General features: G+C 41.9%; 1 protein-coding gene across 4 annotated transcripts in view; it reads left to right on the top strand.

The window, feature by feature from the left end:
• The first annotated feature begins 315 nt into the window (after nucleotides 1-315).
• The window catches only part of zgc:172282 (leucine-rich repeat and fibronectin type III domain-containing protein 1-like protein), a 112,326-nt gene continuing 90,939 nt past the window's right edge, over nucleotides 316-21,702 (top strand). For 3 of the 4 annotated variants that reach the window (XM_029714586.1, XM_029714587.1, XM_029714588.1), the window contains exon 1: nucleotides 318-1,128. The gene's annotated coding sequence lies outside the window, so the exon portion shown is untranslated. Of the gene's footprint in view, nucleotides 1,129-21,702 lie in introns of all 4 variants that reach the window. The other variant, XM_029714589.1, reaches the window with a different exon arrangement.

Here is a 21,702-nt window from a genome sequence, read left to right as displayed (position 1 = left end):
ATAATCCTATGAAATCTCAAACATGTAAATTGAGCACAGTAATCCACTCCCTGCTGTGGGTTGGTTAATGTAGACGCTTCATCAACGCGCACGCATCATCATCATAAATGGTGAGCTTTTTTTCTATTTGATATGGAGTCCTCTGTTTTATGATGAAGGCTTTAATGTCAATACGACGTATTCTTTGACAGCAGTCAATACACTGTCTCCTAAAGCAGAACGCCACGCTCGATGGCCTGATTTGACAGTCATCGTTAACCTTATTTTCGATTTGTAATCCCATAAACGCAGTACCATTTTGCCAATTTAATTCGGAGGTGGAAAGAGTTTGTTGGCCGGCTGCGGATTGTAGCTGTGGAGAGAAGGCTATGTTAATAGGGGCGCGATGCATGCGTAAACTGGCTCAAACCTCTCCTCCAAACGCCCCTCACTTCGCACCGGGGACCGCTGCCGGCCGCTCATTGCCTGTCAGTGCTGCACCGGACTTGCCTGGCTACCCAGACTCCTTGCTCCGGCCAAACGGTACGCCACGCCCACGGACGTTAGTTTCTTCTCCGCGAACTACAGAGCAGCGGAATAATGTAGTGTGAGCCGTCAGGTTAGCACTGGACACCACCGACTGAACTTCTAGGTCTTCGCTCCGAGGATGTAAATCTGATACGGATATTCCTGCCTCAACAAGGCTACTAACGATCGATATTTGGGCGCGGATATGCTGGACTCAGCAGATTAATTTACAATCACTGCCACTATATGGAAGGACGATTGTGTTCTGGAGAAGACATTTGGAAACAAGTATTTTCTGTCTGGGTCGAGTCATTTGACGCTAAAACGGAAGAAATGTCATACTTGGATATCCCACGCATAGATGCTACTCATTTGTGTGATAATATACGTGGGAACTAATTGCAACGCAACTGCCCTCCGCGGTGCAAGTGAGTGTTCTTTGAGCACCAAGTCCAGAAATATTGTCTGGTTGTGGTGCTTCTTCACTCTGCTACTGGGGAAGCAGACCGGCGGCAAATCGATGCATTTCTTGCTCAAATCTACTTGGGCTATTTACCTCGTTGCATAGCCTACTGGAGATTGACAGATAACGGAGAGGTAACATCGGGCTCAGGAATAGAGGTAACCATCTATCATCATGATTTCATTGTTTTCTCATATGAAAGATTTAGAAAAGAGAGTAAGAGATTATTGTTTCTACAGATGTACTAGTATTGTCACATTGAGCTGTTATGTGACAGTGGAGTTCCATGTGTAATTGCATTTTTATGGTAGGCTAATACGAGGTGTGGATCAGGTGTGGTTTGTTTGACGTGGTGGGGGTCTACAACATAATGCTGTGTAATGGTCTATGGATAGGCTATTGCACCATTCAAAAGTAAAACCTCATATCATGATTCGTTAGCAGAAAGATGACTACTCTCGTCTCGTTTGATTGTCTCACCACAAACAACCACAGGAAATGTAGATGTGGTTATAATCAAGTTTGTTCCCCCATCCAGATATTTACTCCTAACATTATTTTATCCGGCCATCCTTCTCTGTCTTGATTTGTGACAAATACTGCACGCACTCTTACAGCACATCAAACTGCTTTGCGACTTTGTGAAATATGCTTCTTAAGTCCTGTCCTTTTCTAAATCGATTCGATTGTGTGTCAAGTGCACTATATGGCCTATCGGAGATGGTAACCAAACATCGAAAGACAGTATTGATTATGAAGACTGCATTTGGAAATTATTTTTCAACCATGTTGGCCGAACAGATCCTAGCCTACATGTTTTTTATTTAATTTTTTATGTTGACCCTTTTCGAAAAGAAAGAAAAAAGGGCGAGACCGTGTCTGTGAAATCGATCTTCAATCACGTTGCAATTCCACAAGACTATACAGGGTTTATGTTGGGACGCTTATGTGCCTCACAAAATCAATAGACACCCTGGGAGGAGGAAGTTCAGGAAATGCCTGTGCATATGAGTAATGTGTAAGTAGTGGAACAATTTAACGTCGGGTCTACCCTTTTTTTAAATTTTGTATTGCACACCGGTGGACCTGTGTCTCTGTAATAATTCTAAATTACTTTTAATCATTGCTTCCATTGGCATTGCATAACGCAGGACCACTTTTAATGAATCCGTTCCACCTGAGCTAGTTGGCTGCTCGGCTAATGAACGTAGGTGAGTCTGTGCAATTCGGCTTTTGGCCGCGGCGGAGGTCTCTCCTCATTGCCCAATCATGGCAGTGTATTTTTCCACTGATGCAGCACCTAGCTCCATATCCCTTGTACCGTAAATCCAGCAAGGAGAATTCTGAATGTCAAGCTGCAGTGCCTGAGAATGTCTTATTTTGTACCGCAGGTAGGGGGCCACGGAGTACCAGCCACAGCTTGCAGGTCCCTCCTCACATGAGCTACAGTCGGTTATACTTCACATGCCAATGTTCTTATATGTGTGGGAACAAAGTTAACGTGCTACTGAACAATCCAGGTCAGCTATTACACGCATGTTTGTCTGGCTAGCTACAGGTAACTGCCAAAATAATGGAAATGAAGGATACAAAGTATATTGAAAGCAGATGGTTCCACATAGGTTTGGCTCCTGAGGTAATTGAGCAAATAGCATCCCATCAGGGTTATGGTCCTGCGACACTACAGCCATTGAGGGAATCCTTCCTTTGAACTTAATGAAAGCTGCATTACTGACCGTGTTGTGCTCGGGAGGTTCCATTCTCGATGGCTGACGCGGCAGTTCATTCTGTCTTGTGAATTAAAATAAGGATAAATTAAAGTTGATTTTGTTTGCGTTATGGCCTCGACTATAAACCACTGGTTATTCCACTAATATTTAGTCAAGAAGCTTCTAGCTAACAGAAACTCTAGCTAGCTAGCTACATTGACTGTGTTCACAATGTAAACAAAAGCAACTTGTGTAATTAGAAGATAATTTAGTACAACCACTAGCAACCCTTTAATGAGTACTTGCGAAAGGTTGGACCAAAGCTATTGTACTTACACATAATGGATTAATATGGTACAGAACAGTAGGGGAAAATAGAATAAAGTCGCTCTGGGCTTCTGCCCCTCTCTGCTCTCAAAACATACTCACTCTGTGTAGAAGGTAGAACCTCACATTGACTCACCGCTGTTGGCAAAGCAAAATAATGCATATAGTGTTGCTGAAGTGTTATGGTCATGTATAAAAATGCTGGGCAGGCCATTCATTTAGCTACCATGGCTATGCCCCCATAGGATGACAATGCCCCCATCCACAGGGCTCTGAATGGTGTTATGAGCATTAAAGCGATGTAAACCACACCATGGCCATCTCAGTCACCAGATCTCAACCCAATTGAACACTTATTGGAGTTATCAAATTGTATTAGTCCTATGGTATACACTTTCCAACATAAGTATAATACAGGAAGGCACAATTTACATCTGTTTTGGGGAAGGGGGGATTGGTGCGAAAGTGTTTTAAATTATGCAGTATTTTGCAATCATAATAAGAGTCTGGTAGCAGCTGTTGTGATGTGTGTGTAGCATTAGTGATGGGGGGGGGGAGAAATCGATACAGTTACATATCAGGATATTATTTTGGATGATATATTGTATCGTTTTGACAATATTGCAATATTATTTTTGCGCTAGTTGGCTGTACCTTCCCCAAAACAGATTGTTCTCCATCTTCTTTTTAAAATAAGGAGCCAATTTGTTTTCAGCACTTTTATTTCCAGCACAGCTGCCAAGGATCTGTGTGCATGTGTGGACTGTTATCTCCCTCCTTGTATCACTCTGCTGTGCCCTTGAGGTGACAAATAAGACTTGACATCGGAATATTGAGATACACTGACCTCAAATTGACAAAGAGTGCATGCGCTCCCGAGGTATCTCTCGAGATCTATTAGTGCTGTCTGGCGTTCTTTGTCCCCGCGATGATGGATGGATATCTGACTTTCTGCAAGATTCTCTCTCTCTCTCTCCCCCCCCCCATCCCCTCTCCCACCGTCTAACCCTCTGTCTCTAAGACAGGTGACAGGCAGGGACAAATAAAATGACAGTGCCCTCCGCCCATGTAGGACATCATGCCGCCAGTCTGTGACTGTCAGTGCCAGCATGGCTCTATAATAAGGCACATGGCTGCACCATCTGCTCCTGGTTTCGCTATTTAAATGTGCGAATAGGCCTGGTGGAGCATCCTGGCCTTGGAAGGGTTTGTAAAGGATTGTCCTGAAATCAGTTGGATTTTCCAGAAACAAGATTTACAGCTATAATTGTTTTACTTGAAGACCTTAAAACGTGAATGCTTTCATGGAATACTAATCACGTCAAGACAAAAAAAAGGAACCGTTGAGTTTTGTTCCTGAAATGTCCCAAAATGTGTCTTTCTAAAATGAAGACAGTTTACGAATATTTCACTATAATGTCAGATCTACATCAAGATGAAAGGTGCATGCATATTTCATGATGCGTTTTGAAATTCATGTATGGTGTTATATCGCTTCTGTGTGGAGAATTAGCTCAGTCGTCATTTGTGATTGCCTGCCGGAGGGTCTCGTTAATGTTTTGGGAAAAAAATGGTTAGTTCTATGTTGAGCAGAGCCTGTAGGCTACGGTAACAATGTCCACCGAGGTGCTAGATTTCAGCCGTTTTGGACAAATCACCTGATCCGTTCATAATGCAGGTGTTGGTTCCTGCTTAGCAAGCGCTTCTTAAACGGGTGTTCTTCCATCCAGTCCGTAAGGCCACGAATCATTTAAAGTCAAACTCAAAGTCATGGGCTTATCAATCAGGATGCCATGTCAGTGAGCACTTCAGATGGGTTATTAAGTTTCAACTGGTGGGAAACCCCACCTGTCTTCGCCCTAAGGACCCCAGTGCCAGGAAAACCAAATCACTCTCCAAGATAGAGGCAGAAAGACAGAACTTCCAGAGTAGCTGTATGCTAATGTGAAATTTGGTAAAGTGATGTTATCCTCAAAATGTGCAAGGCGTTTTCATCACACGTAAAAGTGTGTTGAGATGGATGTGTCAGACACTTATTAATACTTTTCCTGTTTTTGTGAAGAGAGCTAGGGAAGTGCTAGAGTCTCCCGTGTTTCAGCAGCAGACTGAAGTCTTATCATATACAGTACCTTGATGCAGCTGGCATCTTTGACGACGCTTCATGCCAGCTACGCCATGAAACCTGGCCTTCGTTATCTGCTTCCATGCTGATTGTTTCACAATGACTATGGTCTTACGGTCTTACGGTCTTATGGTGTGTTATTGATTCGATCCGTGCATCAGTTAAATGAATCTAATACATTCCTTTTGGACAAGGCTTTTCCAAATGTGTGTTATGGTTGGGTCTTCCCCAAAAGCAAAAGGCTCAGCACCCAATGGGTTTCTTTTGAGGACATTTTTTATGCATTTCTCCCTGGGATTGAGACTGAAATGTCTACACTACAGTAGGCTGGTAGTCAGCATGGTGCTTTATGATGACAACAGAAAGTCTTACTCCCTGATGAGCACAGGGAGCGTGATTTACAGGAAGTGTATTTTATACATGTATAATTATGTTCTACAATGACTAACATCCCAGCCAGCAACCAGATCCCTTACTTAACGACACTGCTTTCCCTATTCATTACGTATGTCAGCTCCCCAGTGCTCACAGCACCCCTCCCATCACCAGTACCACCCCTTAACCCCGCAACCCCCTCCACTCCATCCAGTACTTAACACCACTAAGCGTAGCTCTCCACAAGCACACTAAGCATTTCCACTATACTGCATCACAATCGCTGTGGATCCACAATCAGTCCAGCATGTAATTTACCAATTGATCCTTATCAAGCCCAAATAGACTGCTGTGGAAGTATATTTGACTAAGCTCCCCCATCTCTCTATTACCCCCCACTGTGATGGAACAGATGTGAGGACCAGGCTGAGGGGGGGGGGGGGGGGGGGGGGGTCTGTCGCTCCCCCATCTCACTCGAGAAACCAGCCTTTACGATGGAAGCAGATTGATACTGTGCTTGAAACCTTTTTACACCTCTGAGTCTGAAAAGGCGGGCAGCAATTGCAGTGTCAATTTCTTGGGCTCTATGGTTATTGTTGGAGCTGGAGCTGGAGCTGGAGCTGGAGCTGGAGCTGGGGACTGTAGCCTTCTGCATCTCATGGTGGCTGTTACCGTGGCGATGCAAGAAAGGAAATAGACCGTGGCATCTCATAGTGTATAATTTTCTAATTTCCCCAAAACTTTTCCATTAGCGAATTCTTATTCCATATATTGTACAACTATTATTATCTCGCTAAGACAAGTTCATTTTAATTATGCCACTTGTCTATTTGACCTTTCTTATTCGTTTGGATGACATCAAAGCGAGAGGATTACGCATCTATGGCACCCCACCGTTAAAATGTAACATTGTAATTGCAATCATTTGCTTGCAACCTTTAGGAAGGCTCTCGTTTAATTCCTAATTACTAGGTAAGCAAACGAGGGTCTTTCAGTTCCATTGGGTTTGCCATTTTACACAGAGGTTAAGTATGGGAGTAATGACTTTGTGCTACTTATAAATATATGCTTACCTTATCTCATTAGGTTGGCTATAGAATATTAAATATCATTCACTGATGGAATATTGGGATTCAGAAAGTCCCATCCCCTGTTATTACATAAGTCAACCTTAATTTCCTGCACCTCATTTATCTTATCTCAACAGTTCCTTCCTTTGACTTTATCCTGGCCTGTATTCTGTGCTCTATTCTTGCCCGACCACCTGTCTCTCTGTCTCTCTCTCTCTGTCTCTGTCTCTGTCTCTGTCTCTCTGTCTCTGTCTCTCTGTCTCTGTCTCTCTGTCTCTCTCTCTCTCTCTCTCTCTCTCTCTCTCTCTCTCTCTCTCTCTCTCTCTCTCTCTCTCTCTCTCTCTCTCTCTCTCTGCTGTAACCACTGGCACAGACAGAACTAATCACTTGCCGAATCCCCTCTGGGGAACAGATCTGGCTCTGTGGGACTACTCCTCCTCCCGGCTGCCGCATTCCGAGGTGACTCAATCCTGCTGCATCCTGCCTATCGAGCGGCCAGAATCTCAATCAGCCTGCTTCTGACCTCTGCTGTCAGTTATCTGGACCGGTGCCACTCACTGCCTAGTGAGATGGGGTATTAATGGATTGCTACTGTGCTGTGCCGGGCTGGGCTGGGACAGACCTCACGGCCAGGTCTGCTTCTGTGCTGTGCACATCCAAAGTCATATATTTCTGCCTGGACCTTTATATTAGTCCTAGTGGGCACAGCACTTGGCCAGCAAATCAACCATGACACACAGCAAACCCTGTGAATATCAGTGCCCCCCCCCCCCCCCCGCAGCCTAGTGCAGCCTGTCGGGTGGATTATATACAGTAAATAACAATGTTCTCTATAACCATCCGCGTCCTTTCCTATCAGACGGTGGGATCAGGCAGTGGGATCTATACAGACCTATCCGGGTCAGTGTCACCAGGCAATGCTGCCACATCTGGGCCTGTGTACATCCAACCAGCCGCATTAGCATTAGTGCTGCCAAGGTTAGTGTGCCAGTCGAGAGGATTCCTGAGCTGAGACTTTAGTGACACACATCAGGTTGGGATAAGAGCCGAAAAAGGAGGCAGACGTGGTTGTGCCAGGTTCATGATCAGGATTATACAGTCAGGATCACATTCCCCAACTGACTCGCTACAAAGAGCCTCGAGCAGATTGGTCCTGATCTAAATATAAAACAAAAAGCAGAGGATCTATTCATGAGCAGAGGATGAGGGATGGACTTGCACGACTAAGTAGGAGAGCTGCTGCTGTGGAAATGTCCCATCAAAGAGCAGTACTTGAGGCTGCGTTCCGTACAGTACTGTCTGTATCCCGCTTAACCCCTTCCCCCACAGTGCAACGCTCCAGGACGCTCTCCTCTCTCTTTGTTCTCCCTCCGGCTTTGCATCAAAACAGCTGTAAACATAAACAAAGCACTTATGATTGACAGACTCTTTATGGAACAAGATATGGTTACTGAGAGGTTCTTATCATGACAGTCTTTTGACCCTGGCCCCGGTGAGAAATTTCACATGCTGTGTTAACACACAAGCTGTACACTTTTACAGCAGGTTAAACAACTACACAACCCGCTCCTCAAGCAGTGGTGGAATGCATTAGAGTGGTGGAGCGGTATTGTCCAAGTTGCCTGTTTACGTCTGTTTATGCAGATCTATGTGAGGATGTGGATGCTGCGCTGGCACATTTCCCTGAGTCAGGGGGTCAATGTTCTCCATAGTATCTCTGCCACATCACATTGCTCCAGTGCCCTGCATATGATCCCTGTAACAGCTGTGTGGCTTGGCATGTGTGTGTGGGCACAGGGTGGGTAGACACTAGACTTCAACCTGAGTGCTGTGCGGCACATATTGAGGACAACTGTGGTGCTAAACTATTACACACTAGTTTATACACTACACTATTATACACTGGTTTATACACTAGCTTTTTTTAGCTTTTTCAAGCAGAAATTTGCTTCCTGCAACACAAACTCAAAAAACGTTCTGGGACACTGTAAAGTCCTTGGAGAATAAGAGCACCTCCTCCCAGCTGCCCACTGCACTGAGGCTAGGAAACTCTGTCACCACTCTGTCACGGCTGGCCATGCTTTCCACCTGGCTACCCCTACTCCGATCAACAGCACTGCACCCCCCACAGCAACTCGCCCAAGCCTTCCCCATTTCTCCTTCTCCCAAATCCAGTCAGCTGATGTTCTGAAAGAGCTGCAAAATCTGGACCCCTACAAATCAGCCGGGCTAGACAATCTGGACCATTTCTTTCTAAAATTATCTGCCGAAATTGTTGCAACCCCTATTACTAGCCTGTTCAACCTCTCTTTCGTGTCGTCTGAGATTCCCAAAATTGGAAAGCAGCTGCAGTCATCCCCCTCTTCAAAGGGGGAACACTCTTGACCCAAACTGCTACAGACCTATATCTATCCTACCCTGCCCTTCTAAAGTCTTCGAAAGCCGAGTCAACAAACAGATTACCGACCATTTCGAATCCCACCGCACCTTCTCCGCTATGCAATCTGGTTTCAGAGCTGGCCATGGGTGCACCTCAGCCACGCTCAAGGTCCTAAACGATATCTTAACCGCCATCAATAAGAAACAATACTGTGCTGCCGTATTCATTGACCTGGCCAAGGCTTTCGACTCTGTCAATCACCACATCCTCATCGGCAGACTCAATAGCCTTGGTTTCTCAAATGATTGCCTCGCCTGGTTCACCAACTACTTCTCCGATTAAGTTCAGTGTGTCAAATCGGAGGGGCCTCTGGCAGTCTCTATGGGGGTTCCACAGGGTTCAATTCTTGGGCCGACACTTTTCTCTGTATACATCAATGATGTCGCTCTTGCTGCTGGTGAGTCTGATCCACCTCTATGCAGACGACACCATTCTGTATACTTCTGGCCCTTCTTTGGACACTGTGTTAACTACCCTCCAGACGAGCTTCAATGCCATACAACTCTCCTTCCGTGGCCTCCAACTGCTCTTAAATACAAGTAAAACTAAATGCATGCTCTTCAACCGATCGCTGCCTGCACTTGCCCGCCCGTCCAGCATCACTAATCTGGATGGTTCTGACTTAGAATATGTGGACAACTACAAATACCGAGGTGTCTGGTTAGACTGTAAACTCTCCTTCCAGACTCACATCAAACATCTCCAATCCAAAGTGAAATCTAGAATTGGCTTCCTATTTCGCAACAAAGCATCTTTCACTCATGCTGCCAAACATACCCTCGTAAAACTGACCATCCTACCGATCCTCGACTTCGGCGATGTCATTTACAAAATAGCCTCCAATACTCTACTCAATAAATTGGATGCAGTCACAGTGCCATCCGTTTTGTCACCTAAGCTCCATATACTACCCACCACTGCGACCTGTACGCTCTCGTTGGCTGGCCCTCGCTTCATACTCGTTGCCAAACCCACTGGCTCCAGGTCATCTACAAGACCCTGCTAGGTAAAGTTCACCCTTATCTCAGCTCGCTGGTCACCATAGCAGCACCCACCTGTAGCACGCGCTCCAGCAGGTATATCTCTCTGGTCACCCCCAAAGCCAATTCCTCCTTTGGCCGCCTCTCCTTCCAGTTCTCTGCTGCCAATGATTGGAACGAACTACAAAAATCTCTAAAACTGGAAACACTTATCTCCCTCACTAGCTTTAAGCACCAGCTGTCAGAGCAGCTCACAGATTACTGCACAGGTACATAGCCCATCTATAATTTAGCCCAAGCAACTACCTCTTCCCCTACTGTATTTATTTATTTATTTTGCTCCTTTGCACCCCATTATTTCTATTTCTACTTTGCATTTTCTTCCACTACAAATCTACCATTCAAGTGTTTTACTTGCTATATTGTATTTACTTCGCCACCATGGCCTTTTTTTGCCTTTACCTCCCTTATCTCACCTCATTTGCTCACTTTGTATATAGACTTATTTTTCTACTATATTATTGACTATGTTTGTTTTACTCCATGTGTAACTCTGTGTTGTTGTATTTGTCGAACTGCTTTGCTTTATCTTGGCCAGGTCGCAATTGTAAATGAGAACTTGTTCTCAACTTGCCTACCTGGTTAAATAAAGGTGAAATAATTTTTTTTTTTTTAAATACGTGGAGTGTGGTGATTCTACTCGGTGCTGTAAATTGCATGTCTGTAATTAGGTCCCTCATGGGCCTTGACTATCAGGCAGCAGATTACTTGTCTAGCTGGTTTGAGAAATACTTTGTCAGCGTCTTTTTGTAATTGAAGTCAGTTGAAGTCAATAGCACTTTCTTGTTTTTTCTTACAATTTGGTAATTGGAGAGAAGCTCCAGTCCAGAGCCCTGAATTGAGTTAGGTTAGGCCAGGGCAACAGAGGTTAGGAGGTCAGTAATGTTGTTGGAGGCCTCAGGAAGTCATGAGAGCCATCAGGCTGATCCAGAGTATGAGCATAACTAAGTTTTACTATGTAGTACTGTGTATGTATGTATGTATGTGTGTGTATATATATATATAGTGCATTTTTCCATATGTTGTACTGCATTCAGAATACATTACAGTCAATCACAGATAGTGTCTGCTAACCAAGCACAACTCTAGGTTTCCCCCTGCGAGCTAAGGTGTGAAGTTTGGAGACACCAACTCCACGACACATCACAGGCATTGGTATGTACAGCTCGCAGTGAGTTAGAGTACTGTCAAAGTGACAAAGATCTGTTGGCAGATATCGCTCCGCACATCGATATGGGTAATGGGGGCGCATGCTTAAACAGGCTGATTTTCACATGACTTTCATGGCCAGCCTGAATGGAGAAGCCACATTCCTTCTCCTCTTGATGTGTGACAGTATGTAATATTTTATACTAGTTATGAATCCCACTAGTTTATTTATGTGCCCCATGAAAGCTAGTGTTATTGTTATTGCAGTGTGAGATGCATTTAAAATAACATAGCATTTAACAAACTGAAAGCAAATAAATATTTTAACTCAGACTTATAAGCCATATTTCTGTAAGGCAAAATGGAATGTTCCTATCACGTAAGGACCGTATTTCACACGTTCACTTTTCATTTTTGTTCCCTCGGCTCAAATTAGCTATGATAATGTTGATGGCTCATTTAAATAGGTACACCAAGTGCACTCTATCAGAAGAATACCATTTGAATCTCAAACCTTCACATCTCAACTGTAAAAGGTTCCCGCTACCTCTGGGTGGCTGTCTGCCAAGGGTAATATATGTTAATGGAGACAGTGTTACATATTTAATAAGGGTCTTGTTTTATTTATAGGGCCCTTAGATATGCATTGTTCCTGAGCAATAGGAGTGTTCTTTTCTACTCGTTCTTCCTAACCCATACATACACTCTTAGAAAAAAGTTGCAATTTCTGTCTGTTGGTTTGTGTTTTATTGTTTGTCTTGACAACAAAAAAATATAAAAACTCGATCACAATTTTTTTAAATAAACATGTGCTATCTAGAACCTAAAGGGTTCTTCAGCTGTCCCCATGGGATAACCCTTTGAAGAACCCTTTATGGTTCCAGGTATAACCCTTTTGGGTTCCATCTAGAACCCTTTCCACATACAGTTATACATGGAACCCAAAAGGGTTCTACCTGGGCCAAAAAGGGTTCTCCTATGGGGACAGCCGAAGAACCCCTATAGAACCCTTTTTCTAAGAGTGTATAGTTTGTTTATTAGGCCTAAAGTAGTTTAACCAACAACATCCGCTCCACTCTCGCTGGCTTAACTCGACTTAGATATAGGTCTCATGCTGTTAACCCCCACACTTGTTTTGTTTCTTCGTTTCATCTTACGTCTTGTGTTTCATGGCCATAAGTGGCTGAGTTAGAGCTGAATCTGTCTGCCATTTTCACCATTTGAACTCTACTCTAAGTGCATGGTAACATATGGTCTATAATATGCCTTCCTGAGTGTGATCAGTGTGTGTGTGTGTGTGTGTGTGTGTGTGTGTGTGTACATGACAGGCTCTCCCCTTGATGTATTCTGTTGCCTGGCTCCAAGTCCCTTCTATCTGATGGGCTTGGCACTAACTCAACTGACCTGAGTGTGTGTAGCGGTCACATGACAGTTCTAGTTGTGCTGCTAGACTAGCAGAGATGTGATTCGTTCAGAGGGTGACATCTGTCTGCTTTGCTCCCCAGTGATAGAGCAGGAGAGGCCGTGGTGAGAGAGGGGAAATTACACTGTGATTTATTTCTATTTGGGGATATCTCACAGATTTTATTATTCTGTTTAATGCCCTGCCCTTTTCACCGAAATGAAATGAAGCTTGAGAAATGGATGTTGGAATGTACACTGAGTTTACAAAACATGAATAGCACATTCATAATATTGAGTTGTAGCCCCCCTTTTGCCCTGAGAGCAGCCTCAATTCGTCAGGGCATGGACAAGGTGTTGAAGGTGTTCCACACACAGGGATGCTGGTCCATGTTGATTCCAATGCGTCCCACAGTTGTCAAGTTGGCTGGATGTCCTTTGGGTGCTGGGCCATTCCTGATACACACAGGAAACTGTGTGGTAGTTTTTGACACAAACCGGGGCGCCTGGCACCTAATACCATACCCTGTTCATAGGTACTTAAATATTTTGTCTTGCCCATTAACCCGCTGAATGGCACAAATACATGATCCATGTCTCAATTGTCTCAATGCTTAAAAATCCTTCTTTAACTTGTCTCCTCCCATTAACAAGTGACATCAATAAGGGATCATAGCTTTCACCTGGATTCACCTGGTCAGTCTATGTTATGGAAAGAGCAGGTGTTCTTAATGATTTGTACAGTCAGTTGATGTGTTAATGAATAGATGATTAGGCGATGTTGGCAGATGACTGGTTGATCATTGTCTCTAATGCAGCGACCTAGAAATTCTTTACTACCATTAAATGTATAATTTAATGAGTTTGAGGAACACCAAGTTAATCATTAGTGGTTGTAATTGAAATACGTAAAATACAGTTATTTCTAATGTATGTAGATACAGTGCATTCGGAAATATTCAGACCTCCTGACTTTTTCCACATTTTGTTATGTTACAGTCTTATTTTAAGATGGATTAAATCAATCTACACACTATACCCTATAATGACCAAACAAAAACAAGTTTTTAGATGTTTTTACAAATGTATTACACGGAACCCAAACCAGCTGCACACTGCGCCATCATGCGCTATCGTGCATAAATGTATTTTGTCCCCCTACACCAAGCGCGATCACGACACGTAGATTAAAATATCAAAACAATCTCTGAACCAATGACATTAATTTGGGGGACAGGTCGAAAAGCATTAAACATGTATGGCAATTTAGCTAGTTAGCTTGTACTTGCTAGCTAATTTGTCCTATTGATTGCTGTTGCTAGCTAATTTGTCCTGGGATATAAACATTGATTTGTTATTTTACCTGACATGCACAAGGTCCTATACTCTGAAATTTAATACACACATAAAACGGTCAACCGAATCGTTTCTAGTCATCTCTCTTCCTTCCAGGCTTTTTCATCTTTGAACTTATATGGTGATTGGCATCTACACTTTCATAGTATTACCACAACTACTGGCAAAACAGTTCGTCTTTCAATCACCCACATGGGTATAACCAATGAGGAGATGGCACTTGGGTACCTGCTTCTATAAACCAATGAGGAGATGGGAGAGGCAGGACTTGCAGCGCGATCTGCGTCAGAAATAGGAATTACTTTTATTTTAGCCCTTGGCAACGCAGACGCTCGTTGGCGCACGCGAGCAGTGTGGGTGCAATAATTGAATAACATATATCCCTACATTTATTTTGCAACGGTGTGGTCAGCCTATTAGAAATGTTTGCTAATTTATATTTAAAAAATAAACTTAAATATCACATTTACATAAGTATTCAGACCCTTTACTCAGTACTTTGTTGAAGCACCTTTGGCAGCGATTACAGCCTCACGTTTTCTTGGGTATGACGCTACAAGATTGGCACACCTGTATTTGGGGAGTTTCTCCCATTCTTCTCTGTAAATCCTCTCAAGCTCTGTCAAGTTGGATGGGGAGTGTCGCTGTACAGCTATTATCAGGTCTCTCCAGATGTTCAATCGGGTTCAAGTCCGTACTCTAGCTGGGCCACTCAAGGATATTCGGAGATTTGTCCAGACGCCACTCCTGTGACGTCTTGGTTGTGTGCTTAGAGTCATTGTCCTGTTGGAAGGTGAACCTTTGCCCCAGTCATAAGACCAGAGAATCTTGTTTCTCATGGTCTGAGAGTCCTTTAGGTGCCTTTTGGCAAAATCCAAGTGGGCTGTCATGTGCCTTTTAATGAGGAGTGGCTTCCATCTGGCCACTCTACCAAAAAGCCCTGATTGGTGGAGTGCTGCAGAGATGGTTGTCCTTCTGGAATGTTCTCCCATCTCAACCGAGAAACTCTGGAGCTCTGTCAGAGTGACCATCGGATTCTTGGTCACCTCCCTGACCAAGGCCCTTTACCCCGATTGCTCAGTTTGGCCAGGCGGCCAGCACTAGGAAGAGTCTCGGTGGTTCCAAACTTCTTCCATTTAAGAATGATGGAGGCCACTGTGTTCTTGGGGACCTTCAATGCTGAAGGCATGTTTTGGTACCCTTCCCCAGATATGTGCCTCGATACAATCCTGTCTCGGAGCTCTATGGACAATTAGTTTCACCTCATGTCTTGGTTTTTGCTCTGACATGCACTGTTAACTGTGGGACCTTTTATATAGACAGGTGTGTGCCTTTCCAAATCATGACCAATCAATTGAAGTTACCACAGGTAGACTCCAATCAAGTTGTATAAACATCTCAAGGATGATCAATGGAAACAGGATGCACCTTAGCTCAATTTTGAGTCTCCAAGCAAATGGTCTGAATACTTATGTAAATAAGGTTTTTTATTTTTTTATAAATTCGCAAAAAAATCTAAAAACCTGTGTTTGGCTTTGTCATTATGTGGTATTGTGTGTAGAAGGATTTAAAAAAATGACATTTCATTTTAGAATAAGGCTGTAACGTAACAAAATGTGGAAAAAGGGAAGGTGTCTGAATACATTTTGTTGTATAGTATATTAGACAAAGATCAAAACAAATATACATTGAATACACCTTAAGTACATTTTACGTATATTTCTTCTAAACATACTGAAATGGTATTTGAATTAGAATTTCTGAATTTTCTTTACAAAAAAAACTGTATTTATGTGTTTCAAATATACTTTTACAAATACACTTCCACCTTGATTGACAAGGATCTTCTCTGCCAATGTTAACATGTTATTTACAAAACAGTTGTAGATGGATCAGCAACTTATATGGAACACTGCTAAGAACTGTGTACTATTAGTATTTCATACTGTAGTTGTTCACATTATGGTAATATATTAACGTTTCAATAAAATAAATTGTAATTATTAAGTTTGAAAATGAACACCATAACATTTGAATAAGGTAAATACGAGGAAGAATATAATATTATAAATCAACTGCAGAAAAGGATGCTGGGTAATATGCAAATGTTTGTGCACATGCACATAGCTTTTAAATATATTTTGTGGACATTTAAGTTCAATATTTTGGGGGGAAATTATTATTAAGTATATTTTCTTGAGATATGAAAAAGTATACTCTCAGGAAGCATGTTCCTTTGCTGTGTAGTATTTTGTTCCTTGTTGCTTACAAGATGTACTGTTTTTGGAAAACATTTTATTCTGCATATTTGTTTTATTCCTTTCACTCTGTCATTATTATCATTATTGTGGAGTCACTACAATGTTATTGATCCATTGTCAGTTTTCTCCCAGCACAGCCATTGAACTCTAACTGTTTTACGCTCACAATGGCCTCATGGTACAAACCCTGAGCAGTTTCACTCCTGTCCTGCAGCTCAGTTCAGAAGGACGACTGGATCTTTGATATGTTTAATACATAATCCACAGCATAATTATTAACTTGACCATGCTTGAGATATTCAATGTCTGATTTCATATTGTTACCGATCTATCAACCACTTCCCTTTTATGAGGCTTTCAAAAGGCTCCCTAGTCTTTGTAGTTTAATCTGTGCTTGAAATTCAATAGTTGTTTGACGGACCTTACAGATGTTACGTGGGGGACAGAGGACTTGTTAGTCATAAAAAAACCATGTAACATATTCTGTGATTTGCTTAGCTAGATTTACTCCTGAACTAATTTAGGCTTCCTAAACAAAGGGTCTGAATACTTATGCAATGACTATATTTTAGTTATCTAATTTGTATTATACATTTGTATTATACATTATCCATTTACTTTGACATTAAAGTAAATTACAATACAATTGTAATCCCACTTTTTAACCCAATTAAAGGGGTATGAATGATTTTGCAAGGCACTGTATAGAGTTTCATGGGAAAAAAATTGATGCTTCAACTTAAAAACAACTCCAAGTGTATTTTGAATGAAAATACTAAATTGAAGTACAGTTTTAATTAGTGTTTTTAAGTTTAATGATAATGAGCATATAGTATACTTAAAGACTGAAAAACAATTAATTTAAAGTATTTTAATAAGTGTATTGAAGGTTGATGATAGTTTTTCTGCCTTTTAGTATACTAAAAATAAACTATCAAATCTAAAGAACACTTTTAATACGTGTATTGAAGTGTGATGTTTTTTATTTTATTTTAATATACTATAAATATAAAGTTCACTTTTAATAAGTATGTTAAAGTGTAATGATATTACATTTATAGTATATCAATGGGGTGGCAGGTAGCCTAGTGGTTAAAGCGTTGGGCCAGTAACCAAAAGGTTGCTAGATCGAATCCCCAAGCTGTCATTCTACCCCTGAACAAGGCAGTTAACCCACTGTAAACCCACTGTTAAACCCACAGTTAACCCACTGTTAACCCACTGTAAACAAGAATTTGTTCTTAACCGACTTGCCTAGTTAAATACCCAGGCCTCCTTTAAGACTCGCATAATGTTTCATCTGTAGGTGCTACAAAGAAACAATTGGTTTCATATGGAGCTTTACCACTTGCTCTGTAATATGATTGTTTTTTTTATATCAATTTTTTAAAAATTACATTAACTTATGAATATTAATCAAATGTTTTATTTATTTAGATTTGTTTTTTTTTTATATTGTTGAACATAGTACTCTATGGGCATATGAAAGTTCCAGAGTGGGATCTCTGCTAGTTTAGAGTTATGATTCAATTTGTAAGCGTCTATGCCATTATGAAAGTTCCAGAGTGGGATCTCTGCTAGTTTAGAGTTATGATTCAATTTGTAAGCGTCTATGCCATTTTGTAAGCACTATGCCAATTTCTCTCTATAAAATGGGCCATAACCTTAAAACTAGCAGATATCCCATTCTGGAACTTTGATATGCCCATAGAGTACATTATGTTTGAGGCTATTTTTTCAATATATTGTTAATGTAAAATGGTGTTTTTCAATATTAATGTTTATATTTTTCAATCGTCATACATTAATGTGCTTTTAAAAAAATCGAAATCCTACTCATGTTACAGAGCAAGCAGCAAAGCTTCATACAACACGCACATTTGCTTTGCAGCACCTACAGATGAAACATTATGGAGGCTTACAGGATGCCTGGGTAAGGCCAAAATGTCATAAATATGCAAATTCGATTACTTATTTCTTAATTATGCTTTTAGATGCAAATGTCAAACATATGTCAATAATTCATCCTCCAAAAGACTATTCTATGGATTATATTTCGTGAAAATCCCCCAAATCATAGTCGTTTTTTGTCCTGGTTTCGTGATGAATCACTCGCATATAAAGGTTAATCTGTCTGATTCAACCATTTTATATGGAGACTCTGTAGGCACTCAGTAACTTTTGTAACCTCTACTAAATAACACCATATGCGTGTCTAGTAATGGACGCTGAAATTAAAGTTTGATGTGCCAATCTACGTGGCCTTTTTTTTTATTGATGCACTTGATGTGGATTTAGGGTTTAGGCTGTACTTGTGATTCTGAGAACTAGAATTAGCTCCGGCTGTATCTAGTTCTGTGATGGTATGACACATTCACATGAAAAGGAAAACCGCTATCGTCTAGATGCTGAGGTTCACAGGATGGTCCAGTGTTTCCGTGATATGGTGTAAAATGTTTTTTTTTTACTGTGTGTGTGTGTGTATATATATATATATATATATATTCCTGTTTGGGTTATATTTCAGCCACACAGATCCACACCAAATATGAACGTTCATGACACATCAGGAATTACATAAGACACATGAGCACAGCTCCAATACATACATTGAAGTCGGAAGTTTGCATACACCTTAGCCAAATACATTTAAACTCAGTTTTCACAAATTCTGACATTTAATCCTAGTAAAAATTCCCCATCTTAGGTCAGTTAGGATCACCACTTTAAGAATGTGAAATGTCAGAATAATAGAAGAGAGAATGATTTATTTCAGCTTTTATTTCTTTCATCACATTCCCAGTGGGTCAGACGTTTACATACACTCAATTAGTATTTGGTAGCATTGCCTTTAAATTGTTTAACTTGGGTCAAACGTTTCGGGTAGCCTTCCACAAGCTTCCCACAATAAGTTGGGTGACTTTTGGCCCATTCCTCCTGACAGAGCTGGTGTAACTGAATCAGGATAGTGGGCCTCCTTGCTCGCACACGCTTTTTCAGTTCTGCCCACAAATTTTCTATGGGATTTAGGTCAGGGCTTTGTGATGGCCACTCCAATACCTTGACTTTGTTGTCATTTGCCATTTTGCCACAACTTTGGAAGTATGCTTGGGGTCACTGTCCATTTGGAAGACCCATTTGCGACCAAGCTTTAACTTCCTGACTGATGTCTTGAGATGTTGCTTCAATATAGCCACATAATTTTCCATCCTCATGATGCCATCTATTTTGTGAAGTGCACCAGTCCCTCCTGCAGCAAAGCACCCCCACAACACGATGCTGCCACCCACGTGCTTCACGGTTGGGATGGTGTTCTTTGGCTTGCAAGCCTCCCCCTTTTCCCTCCAAACATAAAAATGGTAATTATGGCCAAACAGTTCTATTTTTGTTTCATCAGACCAGAGGACATTTCTCCAAGAAGTGTGATCTTTGTCCCCATGTGCAGTTGCAAACCGTAGTCTGTCTTTTTTATGGTGGTTTTGGAGCAGTGGCTTCTTCCTTGCTGAGCGGGCTTTCAAGTTTTGTCGATATAGGACTCGTTTTACTGTGGATATAGATACTTTTGTACCTGTTTCCACCAGCATCTTCACAAGGTCCTTTGCTGTTGTTCTGGGATTGATTTGCACTTTTCGCGGCAAAGTACGTTCATCTCTAGGAGACAGAACGTGTCTCCTTCCTGAGCGGTATGACGGCTGTGTTTTGTCATAGTGTTTATACTTGCATACTATTGTTTGTACAAATGAACGTGGTACCTTCAGGTGTTTGTAAATTGTTCCCAAGGATGAACCAGACTTGTGGAGGTCTTCAATGTTTTTTCTGAGGTCTTGGCTGATTTCTTTTGATTTTCCCATGATGTGAAGCAAAGATGCACTGAGTTTGAAGCTAGGCCTTGAAATACATCCACAGGTACACCTCCATTTGACTCAAATGATGTCAATTAGTCTGTCAGAAGCTTCTAAAGCCATGACATTTTCTAGAATTTTCCAAACTGTTTAAAGGCACAGAAAAGGCACAGGAATTGTGATACAGTCAATTATAAGTGAAATAATCTGTCTGGAAACAATAGTTGGAAAAATGACTTGTGTCATGCACAAAGTAGATGTTCTAACCGACTTGCCAAAACTATAGTTTGTTAGCAAGACATTTGTGGAGTGGTTGAAAAACGAGTTTTAATGACTCCAACCTAAGTGTATGTAAACTTCTGACTTCAACTGTATCTCCTCAATGTATCCTCTTTATTGATCTGTTGATCACGACAGTGTTCTTTCTTATTGTAAGCAGGCATGTGCAGAGATAGGGCTCAACCAGTGCCTGAGCGCCTGCCATTTTACCCTCCTTCGACAAAGAGTTTTTGAAATATATGAATTACTTTAGATTTTTTTTGTCTCTTTTCATTTTTGTGTCTTTACATCAATGAGTTGCACATCAAATTAGCTAATTTCATAAACTCTTGAATCTCAGGTATGGATATGCGAGACTAGTAAGGGGCTAACCGAATGTAGCAGGGGTAAAATATTATTTTTTTTGGTCTTGATGAGAAAAATAAACTGTTGGGGGAGGCTTTCTTCTGCACTGTTCAACCAATCCAGTAAATGTGGCCTTGTTAATATTCCAGATGGAAACAACTTCAGAGAAAAAGCTAGCAAATGTAACGTGGAAGTCGAGTAGAAAGCTCAAATCAAATAAAAACTTGTCATGGGAAAACTAGGCTTTGTCACGCTCTGATCGGTTTCACCTGTCCTTGTGCTTGTCTCCACCCTCCTCCAGGTGTTGCCCATCTCCCTATTATCCCCTGTGTATTTATACCTGTGTTCTCTGTCAGTTTGTTGCCAGTTTGTCTTGTTCGTTCAAGCTTACCAGTGTTGTTCCTTTCAGCGCCTATTGTTTCCCAGCCTCTCTTTCCTCGTCTTCCTGGTTACTGACCTTTGCCTGTCCTGACCCTGTTCCCGCCCGCCTGACCACTCTGCCTGACCCTTAGCCTGACTGCCGTCCTGTACCTTTGCTCCACCTCTGGATTACTGAACTCTGCCCGTCCCTGACCCCGAGTCCGCCTGCCGTCCTGTACCTTTGCCTTACCCTGGATTTTCGACCCCTGCCTGCCTTGACCTGTATTTGTCTGCCCCTGTTGCCACAATAAACATTGTTACTTCGACAGTCTGCATCTGGGTCTTACCTTGATCTCTGATAGTACTGTCACACACTGATCTGTTTCACCTGTCCTTGTGCATGTCTCTACCCCCCTCCAGGTGTCACCCATCTCCCATATTATCCCCTGTGTATTTATACCTGTGTTCTCTGTCTGTTTGTGTCCAGTTGGTACTATCAGAGATCAACAGTTGGTTCTGTGATGAGGACTAGCATTCAGCCTGGGCCCCAGCTGAGCCAAGCAGTCTCTTTCTATTAGTGACAGGAGCCTAGCTCTGCACATTGACACTTCTTCTCTGGTGACTTCATCACGCTTATGTACTGTAGTGAAACAACT

This window comes from Salmo trutta, chromosome 26 (genome assembly GCF_901001165.1).
Source record: "Salmo trutta chromosome 26, fSalTru1.1, whole genome shotgun sequence".
NCBI lineage: Eukaryota > Metazoa > Chordata > Actinopteri > Salmoniformes > Salmonidae > Salmo > Salmo trutta.
Note: the sequence above shows the minus strand (reverse complement) of the source record. Positions and strands in the feature narration are given on the sequence as shown.